The 16,758-nt window shown below is 42.8% G+C and overlaps 1 protein-coding gene and 1 long non-coding RNA gene across 3 annotated transcripts in view; one reads left to right on the top strand and one right to left on the bottom strand.

Moving 5' to 3' along the window:
• The window catches only part of LOC144327775 (uncharacterized), a 51,629-nt gene extending 35,372 nt beyond the window's left edge, over positions 1–16,257 (top strand). For both annotated transcript variants that reach the window (XR_013392881.1, XR_013392882.1), the window contains one exon: positions 15,435–16,257. This is a non-coding gene — a long non-coding RNA (uncharacterized LOC144327775). The remainder of the gene's footprint in view (positions 1–15,434) is intronic.
• The window catches only part of ADGRL2 (adhesion G protein-coupled receptor L2), a 560,560-nt gene that overhangs the window by 277,096 nt on the left and 266,706 nt on the right, over positions 1–16,758 (bottom strand). The gene's annotated exons all lie outside the window — the stretch shown is intronic.

A 16,758-nucleotide genomic window follows, 5' to 3' on the forward strand; every position in this document is an offset into this window, starting at 1 on the left:
CCGTATATATTGCTGAGCAAACAGTTCCTTTGGGTTCTTTCACTCAGTGGGATCAAAAATTGTAGACTCTGGGCAGAATCTCTCACAATAAAGTATCCTTTGGTACTTTATTTCAATGGGGCTGGCCTAGTGAGAAAAAATATGGCACACTGTACCCAGAGATACTTGCATTCTGCATGTGAAGCCCTTTCTGGATGAGGAGCCCTTTTGGATAATGTACACAAACAAGGGAACTGTAACATCTCCTAGCTTACCCAAGCTTGTGTGGTATTAATGCTATGAGTTCCTTCTGTGTGCCCAAAGGAGGGACCATAATAGGTTGATGATTACTTGGCTCTTAATTTGTGAAGACAACCTCCATTTAAATAATGAGTGCACGACTGAAGAACAGAAACAATTCTAGCTCAATTTTAAATCTATGAAAGCTAGCACACCAAACTCCAGCTATGTGACGTGCACAGCTCTGCTTATTCAAGATTTTCCTTGGCTCAGGGTGGATTTTTCAGGATCACTTTCTTCCTAAAGTGATCCTAAATGCAAACATAAAAACACACATGTCCTGCTAGCCACTCTTATAGTGCTTAGAGCATGATTCTTGAAGAATAGCCTCTATCCGAAATTACCCATTAGTCTTTTACCTTATGTTCACAATTGGATGGGCTAAGAGCAGGCATAGGCAAACTCGGCCCTCCAGATGTTTTGGGGCTACAATTCCCATCATCCCTGACCACTGGTCCTGTTAGCTAGGGATGATGAGAGTTGTTGTCCCAAAACATCTGGAGGGCCGAGTTTGCCTATGCCTGGCTAAGAGGGTGTTACAGATTGGTGAAGACTTAAAAACATGCATCTGAAAGCAGCTCCCCAAACACACAGTTGAGCCTACCCCACACAGATGTAGATCACCTAGAGTTGTGGCCACTCCACCTCAGGTGGCAATTATTTATTTACATTTCTTTCCCACCTTTCCCACCAAGGAGCTCAAGCTGGCATTCAGGGCTCTCCCCTTCCTCATTTTCATCCACACAACAACCCTATCTTCCCACTCCTGCTACGATCAGCTCCCCTCCCTACTGGTCTACCAGCAGAACCCAAAGAGGTATGAAGATGGCAGAGCATAGACAAGCAAGATGACTGAGCCTCAGATTGCTTGGGAAGGACGGGGTGGGGGGAATGGGATGACTTAGGGAGCTGTGGGAAGGTGAGAACTTACACTCCTTACAACTGCCTCATAGCAGCAAGCTCTAGGAGGACCTGTTGTGCTCATTAGACCTGGTCTCCTGGGCTGTCTTGTTTCTTTGAATAGTGTGAGTTGTTGCTGACCTGTTCCTGGCACCTATTCCTGCCAACTGCATTGCTTTCCCAGTAATCCACTTTTTTGTGTGTCTCTTTCTCAAGCCTGCCCCACTCCAAAAACAGAAACAACAGAAACCCAGCCCCAAACCCTTCTAACAACTTCTTGAAAACTTTGCATCCTCTTTTCACTGGAAGTTTGTAGAACAGCAGGTAGGGAAGCCAAACGTGAGATGCCACCAAAGAAAATGATGCGCTGTATGTCTTGTGCAAATTCTATTAAAATGCAGAAGCATCTGACTTCTGTTTGCTAACTATAGTATAATACAAATTAGCCGGCAGGCTGTATGAGTGCTATACCCTGCTTCCATGCCAGCATTACTTAGTCCCAGCGTATTAATGAGCAAGTGCAAAGATTTGAACAATCAGCATTTCGGTATTTGCATGCAAACTCTCATGCTGCGTAATTATACACAGACCTGGCACTCACATTAATTAGAGCTGATTTCTTTGTGACTGCAAACTGGTCATATCCTTAGCCGTTGCCATCATATGAAGTCATCAGCCTACATTCAATGTGACACTTTATGTCCCCAGCATTCTTAGCAATGCTAATAGGAAACAACTGTAAATAAGGCGATATTTTACAGAACAAGCTGAAGCTGGCTGTTGGTGGTGCAGTTGCTGTTGCTTGGTTGTGTGTGTGTTTTAATTTGATGCTGCTTTGTGTTGCAGAGAAAGAAACAAGCTATTTCTCTGTGTTTGCTTTGTAATTATCTGAAATAACAATGTAAACAAATTACTATACATTGTTCCAATGGATACCCGTCTACATTTGATTACAGATTACACAAAACTTGCTGCAAAAAAGAGGCAACTACAATGGAATGTTTATTTGGTGCTAACATACAATTAGTCTCTGACAATTTCAATGTTAATTAGAACTCTCTCCCTCTCTCCCTCTCTCCCTCTCCCTCTCTCTTTCATTCTCTCCCAATCTCCACCTTTCTGTTCCTACCAAATAGCTTTCCTTTTCTAAAAGCACATCTCCCACAATTCAACCACAAAGAGTTTGGGTTGGCAGAGCAAACAGATTGCTGTTTCATTTGACTAAGATATCAGGCCAGAGAACACACATGCCATACTGGCATGCCACACATGCCAGCAGCCATACTGCCATGCCCCAGAGACATAAAATGGCGGACATCACCAGCAGCATTTAGAATAGCCTTTTCACTGCTCCTGGCACAGGCCTACCTCACAGTAAGGCAGGGATGGGGAACCTGCCAGATCTTGTTGGACTTCAACTCCCATCATCCTTGATCTTTGGGAATGCTGGCTGGGTCTGCTGGGAGTTGGAGTCCCACAACATCTGGAGGGCCCAAGGTTCCCCATCCATCCAGTAATGGGTGGAAAAATGAAGTGGTGGGCCCTCAGGCCCTAGAAAATGCCCAGTGATGTCAAGCCTTCTTCCTGGGCCTGTCCACATTAAATACCTCAAGTGGAAGCACCTTATGGCTAGCTCCATGAAACAACAGGCACTCTTGATAGCAACCACCTCACTGCAAAGAAAGAAAAATGGATTCCTTCCTCACCATCTCAGAAGTCCTAAGAACACCAGAGCCTGAGGCCATTTAGGAGGTGATAACTTGAATTCAAGCAGCTACCGGTAATTCCACTGGATAGCGTAAGTGAATGAACTGTCCCTGTAATGCTGAACTATAAAAGGAAGGAAACGTTAATGTGGAAGTGGGCTTTACAGTGATGCAAGACCCTCAAGACCATTTGGACTGCAGAGCCCTTTTGCTGCGTTAAACTAATATAATAATTCCAGCATAATAACTTTTCAGGGAACTAGCACTGGACTCTGCAGATCAATAATGAAATATCCCCAACCATTCACACCAAGGTACTGGAAGCCTGAAGGATATTGACATCCTAAGCTGAGCTTGAATATCTGAGCTAAATACATCTTTCCCCCATAAATTTGCCGACTCTGAGCTTGGAATACTTATGTCAATAAGCTGTTGGTGATGGTGACTCCTATACATTTAATGTGGCGCTAGGCACTGTATAATTAAGGCAGCAATCCTATACACACTGACATAAGACTAAGACCACTGGAATTGATAGGACTTGTTTCTGATACACAAGACCACACTATTAAAGAAACCTCAAGTCTCTCCCAACAGAATCTGATTTTACAAAGCTGTTCTTATTAATATAATTACATATGCAACATTAAAATCTCATATGCACCTGTCACTTAAAAAAAGAAGCCTGCATTGAAAAGCATATCCCACAATTGCAACCACTGAGACAGTTAAGCCAAGGACCATTCATTTGAAATTCTCTGTTTAATGCATATTAACAAGTTGAAACAAAGGCAAGCTGGGCATGTAGCTAATAAACTGTTTGCAGATCACCAGCAAATGCTCAATGGACCATCAATTCAGCCACCACATTTCAAGCCAGTTTGTGGCAGCTGGGAACCAGCATTGCTATGGAGTCTGTGTTGCTATGACAAAGGCAGCATGCATTTTTACACTTTTAGCCAGGGCTTTCTGGCTAAGAAAAAGAGGGGTGGGGAGCTCAAAACAAATGGGTGACTCAGCTTCCCTGCTTTTTCCTCTATGTGTGTGTTTGAGCATATACATGCATGTAAGAGGCCATGCATGTTTGATAGTCCTTCTGGGAGTCTCAGAGTTGAAAAATCTCATTCATTAGTATAAGTGTGCAGACACTGCACTCCAAACACTCACTTTAATGAGCTGTTTTAGGACGACATCTCCATTTGTCTCCATCAACAAAAACATTCTTAAATAATGTGTAGGGAAAAGGGGGAGAGTGTGTTTGCTCCTGTATGAAAAATTAGTCGGTTAATTAGAGGTCTATATGCTTTGCTCCTTTCTTCTCCCATCTCTCTAACCAGATATGGCAAGTCTGGTTGCCTGATAGAGGATGCAAGAATTTACTTCATCCACTAGGTGATTACCAATTTGCTTCTTAATAGTAACAATAATGAGGTTTATAAAGCCCTCTTCGTCCACAAATCCCAGCGAGCTTTGCAATTTTTTTAGAGGGCATCCACCTCTGAAATCCAACAGCTTCTGTGGCAGAATCCAGCAAGACTTCAGGGCAGAATTAAGACCTTTAGAGGCCCTAAGCACTTAAAATATTTTGGTGGCCCTGTATATATCTAATTCAAAATATAAACAACAAGAAACAGTAAAAAAAAAATCGAAATGAAACAGCCTAAAGTAAAATGAGAAACGTTTAATTTTTTTGTATACTTCCACTTTATTTATATTTGAATTTTTCCCCTACTTTTTCTAATCGCTAAGTCTTTCATTAGATCTTTAAAACTAATCTTACATAACACATGTGCTTCTATAGTTAGTAGAGATAAGGCATCCCACCTGCCTTGTTGCATAGTTGTTCTGTTGGGATTTTTAAAATATACTTCAACTGAGAAAATGAATGCTCAGCCAAGCAATTTGTGACCATTAATGTTAAAAATCCAGCAAAGGAAAATTTATGTGGTGCCCCCCCTTCCCTTGATGCCCTAAGCATGTGCTTATTTTGCTTAATCATAGAGTTGGGAGGGACCACAAACATCATCTAGTCCAGGTATAGGCAAACTTGGCCCTCCAGATGTTTTGGGACTACAATTCTCATCATCCCTGACCACTGGTCCTGTTAGCTAGGGATGATGGGAGTTGTAGTCCCAAAACATCTGGAGGGCCGAGTTTGCCTATGCCTGATCTACTCCAATGCAAGAAGCTTTTGTTCAATGTGGGGCTTGACCCCAAGACTCTGAGATTAAGGGAATCATGCTCTACCAACTCAGCTACCCTAGACCCTATGGTTAATCTAGCCCTGGTTGTAAGCAGCTTCAATACCAGAGACTTGGGCAATGGTTACGGCTGACACTGCCTTCCACATATTATTATTCATACACATATATTTTTTGCATTGCACAAAATTGCACTGTTACACTGCCCAACAGCTGAGATATCAAGCAAATCACAGTCTGAACCACAGTTTAACAGTTGCGACCGTAAGATCGTAAGAGTTCTGCTGGATCAGATCAAAGGCCCATCTGGTCCAGCATTCTGTTTTTACAGTGACCAAGTGGATGGTTATGGGAAACTTTTAAGCAGGACATGAGCACTACAGCATCCATCCCACTTGCAATTCCTAGAGGCATCCTCAGAGGCAATACTGCATAGCAGTAGTTAGCACATAATTAGGATGTGATCAGGTACTCAGTGAACCGCCCAGATTTCACTCCCCTTGTAGGAGTAATAGTAACAGGAGCAAAAATTTTCAAGTACCTGGCAGAGCACAAAATGTTGCTGGTTAGGGGTGGGGGTGGCAGCAGCATGTGGATTTAGCTTTGTGGGCTACAAAGTGTACAGAACAGACATACTAAGTGTGTTTACTTGCAAGAAAATTCAGCAAATGTAAACAGTACTTAGTCTTTCCAGATTAAGTGTGTTTAAGATTACAGCCTTTGTACCCAGACTTGGATTAAGTACAGCCAGCTAAATCAAAGAGTGCTAAGGTCAATGAGCTCAGTGAAACTTTAGAGTTATGAAAGTAATGGCCCACATTTTTTTCACAGATCTGTTACTGTCTGCCATTCCCATTTGTCCTGTCCATTGCACAATCACCTGTGGGAGTTCGGAACATTCAAAAATGAATATTAACAATGTTAAACATTTTTTTTTAAAAAATGTATCTGTGTTTTAATGCTGTTTTGACTTCCACAGTCTATTGATCTAGTTGAGATGTATGATCTAGTTGAGATTCCTGCATTTCAGGGGGTTGGAATAGATGACCTTTGGTGTAGTTTCCCACTCTACAATTCTATGATTCTATGGAAAGCTTATATGGCCAATGGGTTTATCCTTGCTAAGATAATGCAGAATCATTTAATTGCAGAGTTATTTAATTGTACCACTTCAGCTTGGTGTGTGGGTCATTTCTGAATGCTTTCCCACTTTCTTTTCTTGTTTCTTTTAACAACAAAAGCTCAAGTTTTGTGCGTCAAGACCCCGGCGCACCCCCAAGGGTAAATAAATACACAATGACACAGAATTTTAGTTTAAGGTTAATGGACAAAATTTTAGGCCACAACTTTATTGATAACAGCAATGTGAGTGGTATTGGCTTAGGCATTGGCAATAACTATATCTGATTCCTGCCCACTTTGCAGGAAGTCTGGAATGATAAACAACCAAACAAGGGAGCTCCGTCGATGGCAACCAACTGAAGCTCACCCCAGGGTTTCTGCTGGGTCCTGGCATGGCCCTAGCCCCTCAAGCAGACTTTGGACATGATCCAGACCCGTGGATTCCTTTACTGGAATACCCTTGTACCTGGAGGGGCAGATGATGGCCGCACATTCACTCCCCCCACATCACAATAAGCCAATGCCTAACCGCCAAACCTTACAAAAGTTGTGAGGATTGCTAAGAGGTGGGCGAAAACGAAATGACCACTGCCAATTTGCCAAATGGAAAAAAATTCCTACCCAGTCCCTGTTCCAAAACAGGCGACCAACCGAAGTCCAGAGCAAGGCCAAAGCAGGCACCTAAAATACAGGGTGGGTGGGTGAGTGTTCAGCGCCGCGAAGTCAGGTGAATCCCCAGAAACACGTCACCACCTTTTGTGCCCCCATAATCACACCATCGATCTCTGATTTGCCAATAGGCCATGGTGTGATCGTGGAGCCATTGCGTGGGCTGGGCTCAATCTCCCACCTCCTCAAGAATAGTCGGGTGGGGCACCTTGGGCCCGTGCGCAACGCAGACCCTCAATTAGGAGGATCCGATTTAGCGTAACCGTCTTTTTGGAATCCTAGCTTATTGCATGCTTGGATATTTTAAAATGGAGGTCATCCAACCCACTCCTGTACTTTGAAATAGTATACTTGAGAATTCTACCGCCTCATTCTGTCCCTTCATTCTGTATTATGGGTAGAGCAGTTCTCAGTACTTTTAGTCTATGAAAAGGCTGTTGACATGATATTTCAGGCTATTGTTTTCTCTTAGTTCATAGTGGCCAAGCTAGTTCTGCAGTTTCTGTTAGAGGAAAGATGGCCTTTTTCAGTTACTAATGCTGAGTCGTTCTTCCCTATGTATCATCCTCGCCCAGTGATTCAAGACTTTCCATCTTCAAGCCTATATTTTTGCAATAAACTCTACCAGGTTAGTCAGTAACTGAAACTAAGCTGGGATGTAATGGCCTGATGGCCGTCCTCTTTCTAACATGCAATCTCTAGCTCTCCACTGATTGTATGTGGGTTGAAATATAGAATTTAAGAAGTCTACAGCCAGAGAGGGTGATTCCCAAACAGTATTTTTCAGAACTGATAACAGCATTAACAAACTGAGGTGTAGCCTTTACTTAGCAGCATTGGGACGCGGACTCTATTTCTGAGAATTCTATTTCTTCCTCTTTTTCAGAATTCCTAAATGACCTACAGCATACACAGCAAGACTTTATAGTCAGTTAGGATGTAGCCCCTCATCTCTTGCCGTTTCTGCAGGGCCTGGTTTCTCTCTCTTTTAGATCAAAAGAAAATGATTATGCTGAAAGTTTTGATTTGAAAATAGTGACCAATGAGAATTGGGATAATGGAAATTTACCTTTACATCCTATACATGATTACTGAGAAGTAAGACCCAGTGAATTCAATGGGACTGGATAAGTACACACATTATTTCAAATTTTGAAATTTTGCAATGGAAGTCTGCATTTTACTTTTAATTTTGCTGCAATATACATTGGCAGTGGAAGAGGTCACTGTATAAAGTGCATTCAAAATAGTTCTCTATTATATTTATACACATGCACCCATAATTTAATCCAGAGCAAATGTCTCTACTCAGTTTAGGGAAAGCTGAGATCTGGAACTCCTTGCCACAAGGGAAACTCTTTGGCAATTTCCAGAGATGGATTAGATAACAGTAGAAAGGGAAGTCAGTAATTTTCTGCTGAATATGCCAATCTCTGTCACCACCTGTCATCTCTTTGTGAATACATCTGCCCCTGTACGGTTCTTTTATGACTGGTAAGCCTCATTAGTTTTCAGCCATCTCGTGGGCCTTGGGGGTAAAATGCGCTAGCTAGAATATTTCCAGAAATGACCTTTTTGTGAACCAATCTTTAGAATTCATTGAATCTGTACGATGATCTTGCCCTCCGGATGTTCTTGGACTCCAACATCTATCAGCACCAGTCAGCATAGCCCATGGTTAGGGGTAGTGGGAGCTGGGGTCAAGCAAAATTCGGATGGTCACAAATTTGGCTGCAGTTGCTGGCCCTCCCCACTTCCCCAGCACAGTCTTGAATAACTCTTAAGATGTTTTGTTAAGATGTTTTAATGAGATGCTTTTTATGATTAAGATCATAGCTACACTCTATTCTGGCTAGGATTCAGCCACTCAGAGGCCTAAAGCAATAACAAGAGTCACAGTTGTTTAAATCGTGAAGTCCTTCTAGCTTTTCTACAGTGATCCATGAACTCTGCTCTCTACAGCTCTCAGCTGGCTCCCAAACTTTGAGCATATTATGCAGAGCAACCAGTGAATCAGCAACTTTTTACAGTAACGTATATATAGACTCACGCAGTGCACATGCATGTCAATGAACTTATGGAATAGCTAAAAAAAGGTGGGGAGCTAGCCTTCAGAACTGGGTGCAAAGGAAACAGAGTGAATGTATCTCCCCCTCCTTTGGATTTCTAAAGGAAGAATAGATTAACAAAGACATTTTTAAAATATTCTGTAAAAAAATATTTTCCATTAAACTTGAACGATTCTACAAATATTTGTTAAGCTGGCTTTCATCCTCCCGTAGCTTTTGGTGTTTTTAAATTCAGTTAACTCCTAATCAATCTTCCTGGGTTCTCCCATATTAGTGACATGTTCAGGAGAATTTGTAAAGATCCCTCAACAAGAGCTGGCTCTGATCTGAGCCAAGGAGAAAGGAATGTTATCAAATCACCAGCGCTACTTCTAAGGCTACATGACCTGTACAGACTTGTTACAGGGCTGATGCTTGTTTCTCTAGGAGTGACGAATGCCACAATTTCCAGGACTACAGCCAAACTAGATATGATGTTCAATGTGTATTTGCATTTAACATGCAGCTTTATATATATATAAAATGTAAATAGTACCCGCAGCTATGGTAGTGGTATAATTATCAGCATCCCAGCAGGCCAGAGAGGGGATTTAACTCTTTCACCTGTTATGCCCCTGAGGAAGATGACTCCTCTGAAGCTGGTATTTGCTTTGGAGAGAAATCCACCATGAGATCCAATGGGGACATCCTTCCCAATGCAGATAGCACCTTTTTAAGCTCTGGGATAACAGGTTAGGCTGGTCATCTTCACCCAGAGGCAAAAATAAAGCAAACCCATTTGGTCTACCTGCATGAGCTAGAAGGAATGCAAGTGGCTTTCGCCCTGCAATACTTCTTTCTGTAGGCTATGCTCAGGGAATTTCTGGCTATGTGTCATATCCTTAGAAATGGTCTACGACACTTGTCTTAAATAGGTGGGTTGGGATGCATTAGTGGGTTGATCCAAGGTGGGTCACAACAGGAGTGCTACTGCCATGCAAAGGTAAAGAATTAAGAAACATGTTTGGATGTTTCTTATCTATGCATGTTTGGGTTAAAAGGGGGCCCTGGATCTGAAAAGGTTGAAGATACCTGGTCTACAGCAGGGCTAGGTGAAAGGTACAGTAGATGGGAATCTCCTTATAGATTGCAAAGATGGTTTCTAGTAGAATGACAAGGATCTCAGACTTCCAATTGTTTTACAGTAGCAACCACAAAAGTTACTTTTGTTTTCTAATTTAGGTTGTTAGAATCAGTGATCTGTAGTAACCTAGATGTAGTTTTGCAAGCATATAAGCAGGCCATCCGAGGGTATGTAGTAACACAGATACAGTGGTACCTCTGGTTGCGAATGGGATCCATTCCAGAGCCCCATTCACTATCTGAAAGGAACTCAACCCGCGTCTGCGCATGCACAGGTCGCGATTCACCGCTTCTGCGCATGAGCGTGATGCCATTTTGCACATCTGCGCATGTGCGAGCGGTGAAACCAGGAAGTAACCCTTTCCGGTACTTCCAGGTCGCCGCAGGATGCAACCTGAAAAGATGTAACCTGAAGCAAATGTAACAAGTGGTATGACTGTATATAGATATAGGCTAGGCAAGTTGTCCTACTGTACACATAGCTAATTAACCCTCTAAGCCATAGTTTTGCATTTGGCTCCATTCCCAGCCAGTATCCAGTATTCTGTACTAGTATCCAGTTGATAGATCTTACAACTGTAGTAAAACAAAAACAAAGTCCATCCTAAAAGCCTACTCCTGATATACAAAGCAATGCATATTTTACAGCAAGGCCAGAACAAGGTTTCAAGGGGCTTGTTGGGCTCTGGCAGCAGACAGTAATGGTGGAAGTCCAGCAGCGGCTGTGACTTGAAGCACTAGAAACATGTGACCGGACTTCCCAGCGAGTCAGTGAAAAGAGCTATTTTCATTTCCCCACAATGCAAAGCCCGGGAGTCCAGTCACACAGTCTCAAAAGTCACTTCAGTACTGCTTCAGGCCTGCCTAACAAGGCTCCCAAATGTGAGAACATCATTGCTCAGTGCCGGGAATACTAAGTGTGTCATGAGGATAAGGAGGGCAGAGTGGCACAGCATGTATAGAACAGGGCCCATATGTACTCTGGAGTGACATCTGTCATGCTGGGATATCTTGGTTGTCTGTACAACCCTGACTAGTGGTACGGAAGGTTTTGCCACACATTGGGGTATCACAGCAGAGCATGTGGTTATAATAGCCACCTGCATAGTTTGCTTCAGAAATGCCATTCAAACAGAACTTCAAAATATAACAGTTTTGAGGGAGCTGAATTTGCCCACCCAAAAATGGCAACTGTGGGTTGATTACTCCTAGCTTCAGACAGATTGGCATAGGGTGGCCAACTTACTGTCATTTAAAAAAAAATGACTGTAGTTCCAAAGTCACGAGATACCCTTTTCTGGGAGGTTCTTCCCTCTTTGTTTGCCTGTATTGGCAGCTAACAGCTGGAAGTGTCCAAATAAAACACACCAAGTGGGCAGGGAACACGCTGAGTCTGTAGGACGCATACATATTTTTTGTGTGCTTCCCGCAGTTCAGTTCACCCCACAAATCCTGGATGTGTAGGAGAAGGTGAGTTGGCCATAGACTCACAAGCCACCTACTCATCCCAGTGCTGTCAGTTTTCTGAGGAAGCAGTTTCATGAGGTAAACTAAACACCCCTGCTGTTCCTTGAAGTAAATTCAAATGAGCCTTGCTAATTTGCTCCAAAGAGTCCAAGTCAAAAGCGAAATGAAAGAGTAGCATTCTGCTGAGATCCCTACATTGCTTCACTAAAGAGGCAAAGATTAAAGGGCAACATTCCCTTTGCCCTCCTGGTAAAACTCTTATTACTAAGGCAAAGGTAATCAATCAAGGAGCAGCTCATGAGCTTTAAATGATTGCTACAGGGGGGCAAGAAGGAATTGTTTCTTCCCCAATAGCTCCGTGCACTTCACTACGCACTGGATGGGACTGTGGTTGGCAAACTGATTGATTGATTATTGAAGTGTTTGGCTGTGCTCCTCGCCATCACTCAAAGCATGGCAGGCACTGGTGGGGGGCACTGAGGGGGGCTACCACTTGAGACTGCAGGTCTTTTTGTGTTTTGCATTTTTGAATAATTGAAATGTGTGTGTGTGTTTAAAGAAATCTCGCTATACTGTAGTGTGAAGTGGGAAAAGCCTGGAATTCAACCATCCCAGGCTATCACTTCATGCTGTGTGATGTATATAGAATCATAGAACCGGAGGCCACATAAAGCTAAGCCATGATGCTTGGTTTATTTGGTCGTACTGTGCAAGAGCACTCCCAACTCCTTTCCTCATGTGAGCAGGTGCACAACCCACAAAGGAGCTAGCTTAGTGTTAACTCTGGGTTTAGTTGGTCATAGCCAGCCTTAAACTAAAACACTAGCCAGCCTTAAATCAAAGTTTCTTGTTGGCTTGCAAGTCAGTTTGTTAGGGAAAAGCAAACAAAAAACCAGGGTTCATACATAAGAGCAGTGGTGTCCAGTGCCCATTGGCTGAGCTGGCCCAGCCATTAGGCAGGGTGAGGACACTGCCTCAGGTGGCAGAAGCCCCTTTCAAGTGGATCTGTTTGATGTTGTTGTACTATATGTTGAAAACATTTCATTAAAAAGTTATGGGACGGGGGGGGGAGAGAGAGTCCTTTACTTTGAACTGAGGAGGACACACACAGGAAGGGGACAGTTGGAGCAGGGTGGTCCCTGCATGAAAGGCAGGGTAGAAAGGTGAGAGATTGGGGGAAGAAGTAAGCTGAGAAGTAAGGTGAGATGATGCAGATGATATAAAGGGCCTTATAGTTATTCTCTCTCTCTCTCTCTCTCTCTCCTCTCTATTTTTTCTTACTTTTTAATTTATTGCTTTTTTATTATTCTTGTTCTGTAGACTAGTCTGGTTTTTATTGTATTTCATGTCAAAACACACACACACACACACACACACACACACACAGTCCCTCACCCCAGTGGCATTCTCACAGGCTCCCTGTCTGTCCTGCACCTTTGCTGGCGGCAAAGTGGCAGCGCCATTGGTGACCATTTTGGACAAGATTGTGTCAGTTCTAGGCAAGATTTCACCCAAAAGCAGTGCAGTTTTGTCTGAAATTAGAGCCGTCCAGCACAGGCAAAGTGTGCAGTGGCAGGTTTGGTGGTGGGAGCAGTGGCTATAGCAGCAAGGCAGGGTGGCACTTCCCATTTTGCCTCAAGCAGCAGAACAGGACACGCTGCCCCTGCCCATTGGGTCTGGTAGGGTGGAAGGCAGGGAGACCAAGAATGGGTGCAGCTAGGGCAAGTGACAGGTAGAGGCTGGCTGAGGGAAGGCTGAGGATGGTGGGGCATTGCCTCGTTCATTGCATGGGACTACCATCCCCTGCTAGCACCATTCAGAAGCTCAAGCTCAGTATGCCTTAACAGACCAAGCTTCATGGCTTTGTGGTAGCAGCCAACTTTGAAAGGACCTCATAGGTCGTCTAGTCCAATGCCTGCTCGTTGAAGGAAACCCAGAGCTAGGGAGCTCAATTCAATATGTAGCTTGAATCAACATTAAAAGCTGAGATTGATTCTGTGCTGCGTCTTTTATGGCCAAACAGATGTATTTCTCAATGTTCCTTCCTCCCATTCATTAGCTCCTTCTCTCTTATATTTAGAAGTCACTGCTCATTTCCTGAACATTTTCCATGGCATTGCCTTTGTGCCACATGTGAGTATCATAGGTTACAGACTGTTCCATTAGGTCCATTAATATAATAAAAAAGACTGCCTGATTAATGGCATATATAATCTCCTTAAGCGCGCGCGCACACACACACACACACACTCACACACATGCAGTAAAGTAAACAACTTCTTGTCTAAAGCTTTGCTGATGTTATGGTGCTGTGCCGATCACAGGGGAAACAATTCCCCCTCTTTGAGACTGAACTAAAATTAGGCCCCACCTGCATGATGTTAATAAAGTCTTCCACAGCTGCATCCTACATACAAGTTCCACAGATTGCTTTTTGGAAAGCTGCGTACATCTTGAAAACAGAGTCATTAAAAAAAAATTAGCCACCTTTTTGCCAAGCGCACCCCTCCCAATGCATTATTAATGATAAATAGAAATTATTATCGTTTTAATCATGCTGACGAGCAATCCCAGAAATAGATCCAGTTAGAACCTAATTTGGTGCCTGCATTGCTCTGTATTTAATCACTTCGCCCCCCAAATGTAGGGGGCAATAATAACCCTTAAAAATACAGGACAGGATTATATCCACACTATTTCTCCCCCGAGCGAAATGATCTCGAGACAGAGAATGAAATCAGGGAGGTATCCAATAGAGATGAAGTCATAGTACGGGGTGACTTCAATTGCCATCATGTAGATGCAGTAACTGCATCTTCTGGTTATGACAAAGAGGTAAAGTTTCTAAACAACAGCTTGTCATGGAACTGACCAGACCCTGGTCTTAATCTTAAGTGGTGAGCGGGACTTAGTGTGATATTTTTGTAACTGGAGTGCTACCAAATTCAAGTGGACAATTTTTTAATGAAATAAATACAATTGCTGAGAGCGTCCAACACAGTCACACTTGACTCGAAACGGATAAAATTCCAAAAACAATGAGAGGACTGTTAGGTTGAAAGTAATGTCAAGTGGGTCAAATCTCTCAAGAGTGTACGGGTATTATTCCAAATCACAATAATAAAAGCTCTGCTATAATGTATATCACAGAGCAGGAAAGATATGACATCCAAAAGGATGTATGTGTGGTTAATGTGCAAAGTCAAGAAAATGGTTAGAGGGAAGTCTTCCTTTGCAAAATGGAAGTCTTATCCAAATTAGGAAAACAAAAAGGAGCACAAACTTTGTCAAAAGAGGTGCAAGCAACTAGGGATGCAAAGGGGTGGGTTAGAAGTATTTAAGGACCATAGAACCATAGAAATGTACAAAATTGGGTTGATCCAGAAGGGCATGAGTAGAAGGGACTTTCCTGCCCACTGCTCCCCTTGAGCCTCTCTGAAAAGTCTCTCTCAAGGGTTAGGGACCCTGGTAAATGGGGTGGGCTGTGGTTCAGAAAGTACAAGATAAGCAGCACCCATTATTTTGGCACCGGAGGCAGAAAATTCCACAAGTTGCTCTTCCCTTCCCTAGCACAGCAGGCATTCAATCAACCAATAAAAAATGTATTCCCAAATCAGCTGTCTGAAGTGGCTACCTCACTCTATCTAATGGTAGGGCCAGTCCAAACACTATTGTTTGTGGTGCATTAGAGTAGAGCAACATAAACAGAAAACAGATGTCTGGGTTGGGGAGCTTATAGACTACATTGTGACAGCGAGAGGCAAACACCAAAGTCTTGTGTCTCCGAAAAGAGTAACAAATTGATTTGGTACATGCAGGTTTCTTCCCTATTACTCTACAACACAATTGCCAGCATAGATGTCTCAATACTGCACTCTTTCTTGCTTTTGTTGCAACAGGACTAACACAGATACAACAGTGGAGGAAATGGCAAATGGAAGCAGGGAAGGCACAAAAGCGAGAGCCAAAGGTAACAAGGAGATGAATATGGGCAGATGAAGGTCACCTCCAGACTGTCAGCATTTCACAGAAGGAATTCAAGCACATACTAGAAATGTAGATTTGTGCAACTAAAATGGATTCGAACACTCTGTTGCCCTAGCACAACAGAACCACGTTTTTTTAGAATTAGGAAAGTGAGGGGGAAATGCATTGTAAAGTGTGGGATGAATGACTGATTAATAGGAAGACATATGAGCACTGCACAAGCAAGTCAGGATGAATGTTCATTGCCCTGCAAACAAATCAAAACGAATGCTCGCTAAAGGCCAGACCTAGTCCAAGCTTTGCATAAGCTTTGAGCAAGTGAATCAGGATGAATGCTTGATAAACAGGTCATCTGGATCTGGCAGCAGACATCATATGCACTCACGTGCATAAATAGGGGGAAGAGGAATAAGGGGTATTTAAAATCCACCAGCCTCATAATGGAACAGAATGCTGGATTTATAACATGAGAAAGAACTGAAATTTCTGTGTTTGGTCTTCTTCACCTACCCATGTGTGTTCTCTTAAAGCATTTCCAAAAATTACTTTTCTTCTTTTTTCCATCCCTCTTAGCAAGCCCATTATCATTTAAACATAAAACCTGGACTGAATGGCTATGAGATGGTTAAGTTTGCAAGAATGAGACATAAAGTGCAGAAATATGTGCAGGTCAGGCACTGGACAGCTGGTTGTACTCAAAATTAAATAAATGAGAAAATGTGCTCTCAAAATTAAGTCTCTGTGATTTGCAGTCTCATTAATTATCAGCCTGGCCTAGCTGTAAAGCAATGTAATTGGTATAATTTTGTTGGTTGTTGTTAAAAGGGACTCAAGTTTGACCCCCTGGTTAATGCCATAATTTATTTCCCATTTTGGGATATTATAGCATGTCAGTAATTTAATCAAAGAGGACTACCAACTGGCATAGCTCAAACAAACAGTTTGTTTACTTGTGCTGCCCAATTGCTGCTGTCAATGAAAGAAAGAAAGAAAGAAAGAAAGAAAGAAAGAAAGAAAGAAAGAAAGCGCTTAAACTTCAATTCCTAGACAGTGCCTGCCTCTCTCTCTCCATTGCAAGCCATTAAAGACTTGACTGCTTTCTGAGATGGAGCAATTCTAGAGCACAATATCACAAAGGATTCTGCACAGCAGCAGGATGGGAGGGGACCCACTTAGATAGGTTTCACTCACTGGTAGTAGCCCAGGGGGAAAGTGCATCCAGCCAGCTGCACAGGC

This window comes from Podarcis muralis, chromosome 5 (genome assembly GCF_964188315.1).
Source record: "Podarcis muralis chromosome 5, rPodMur119.hap1.1, whole genome shotgun sequence".
Classification (NCBI taxonomy): Eukaryota; Metazoa; Chordata; class Lepidosauria; order Squamata; family Lacertidae; genus Podarcis; species Podarcis muralis.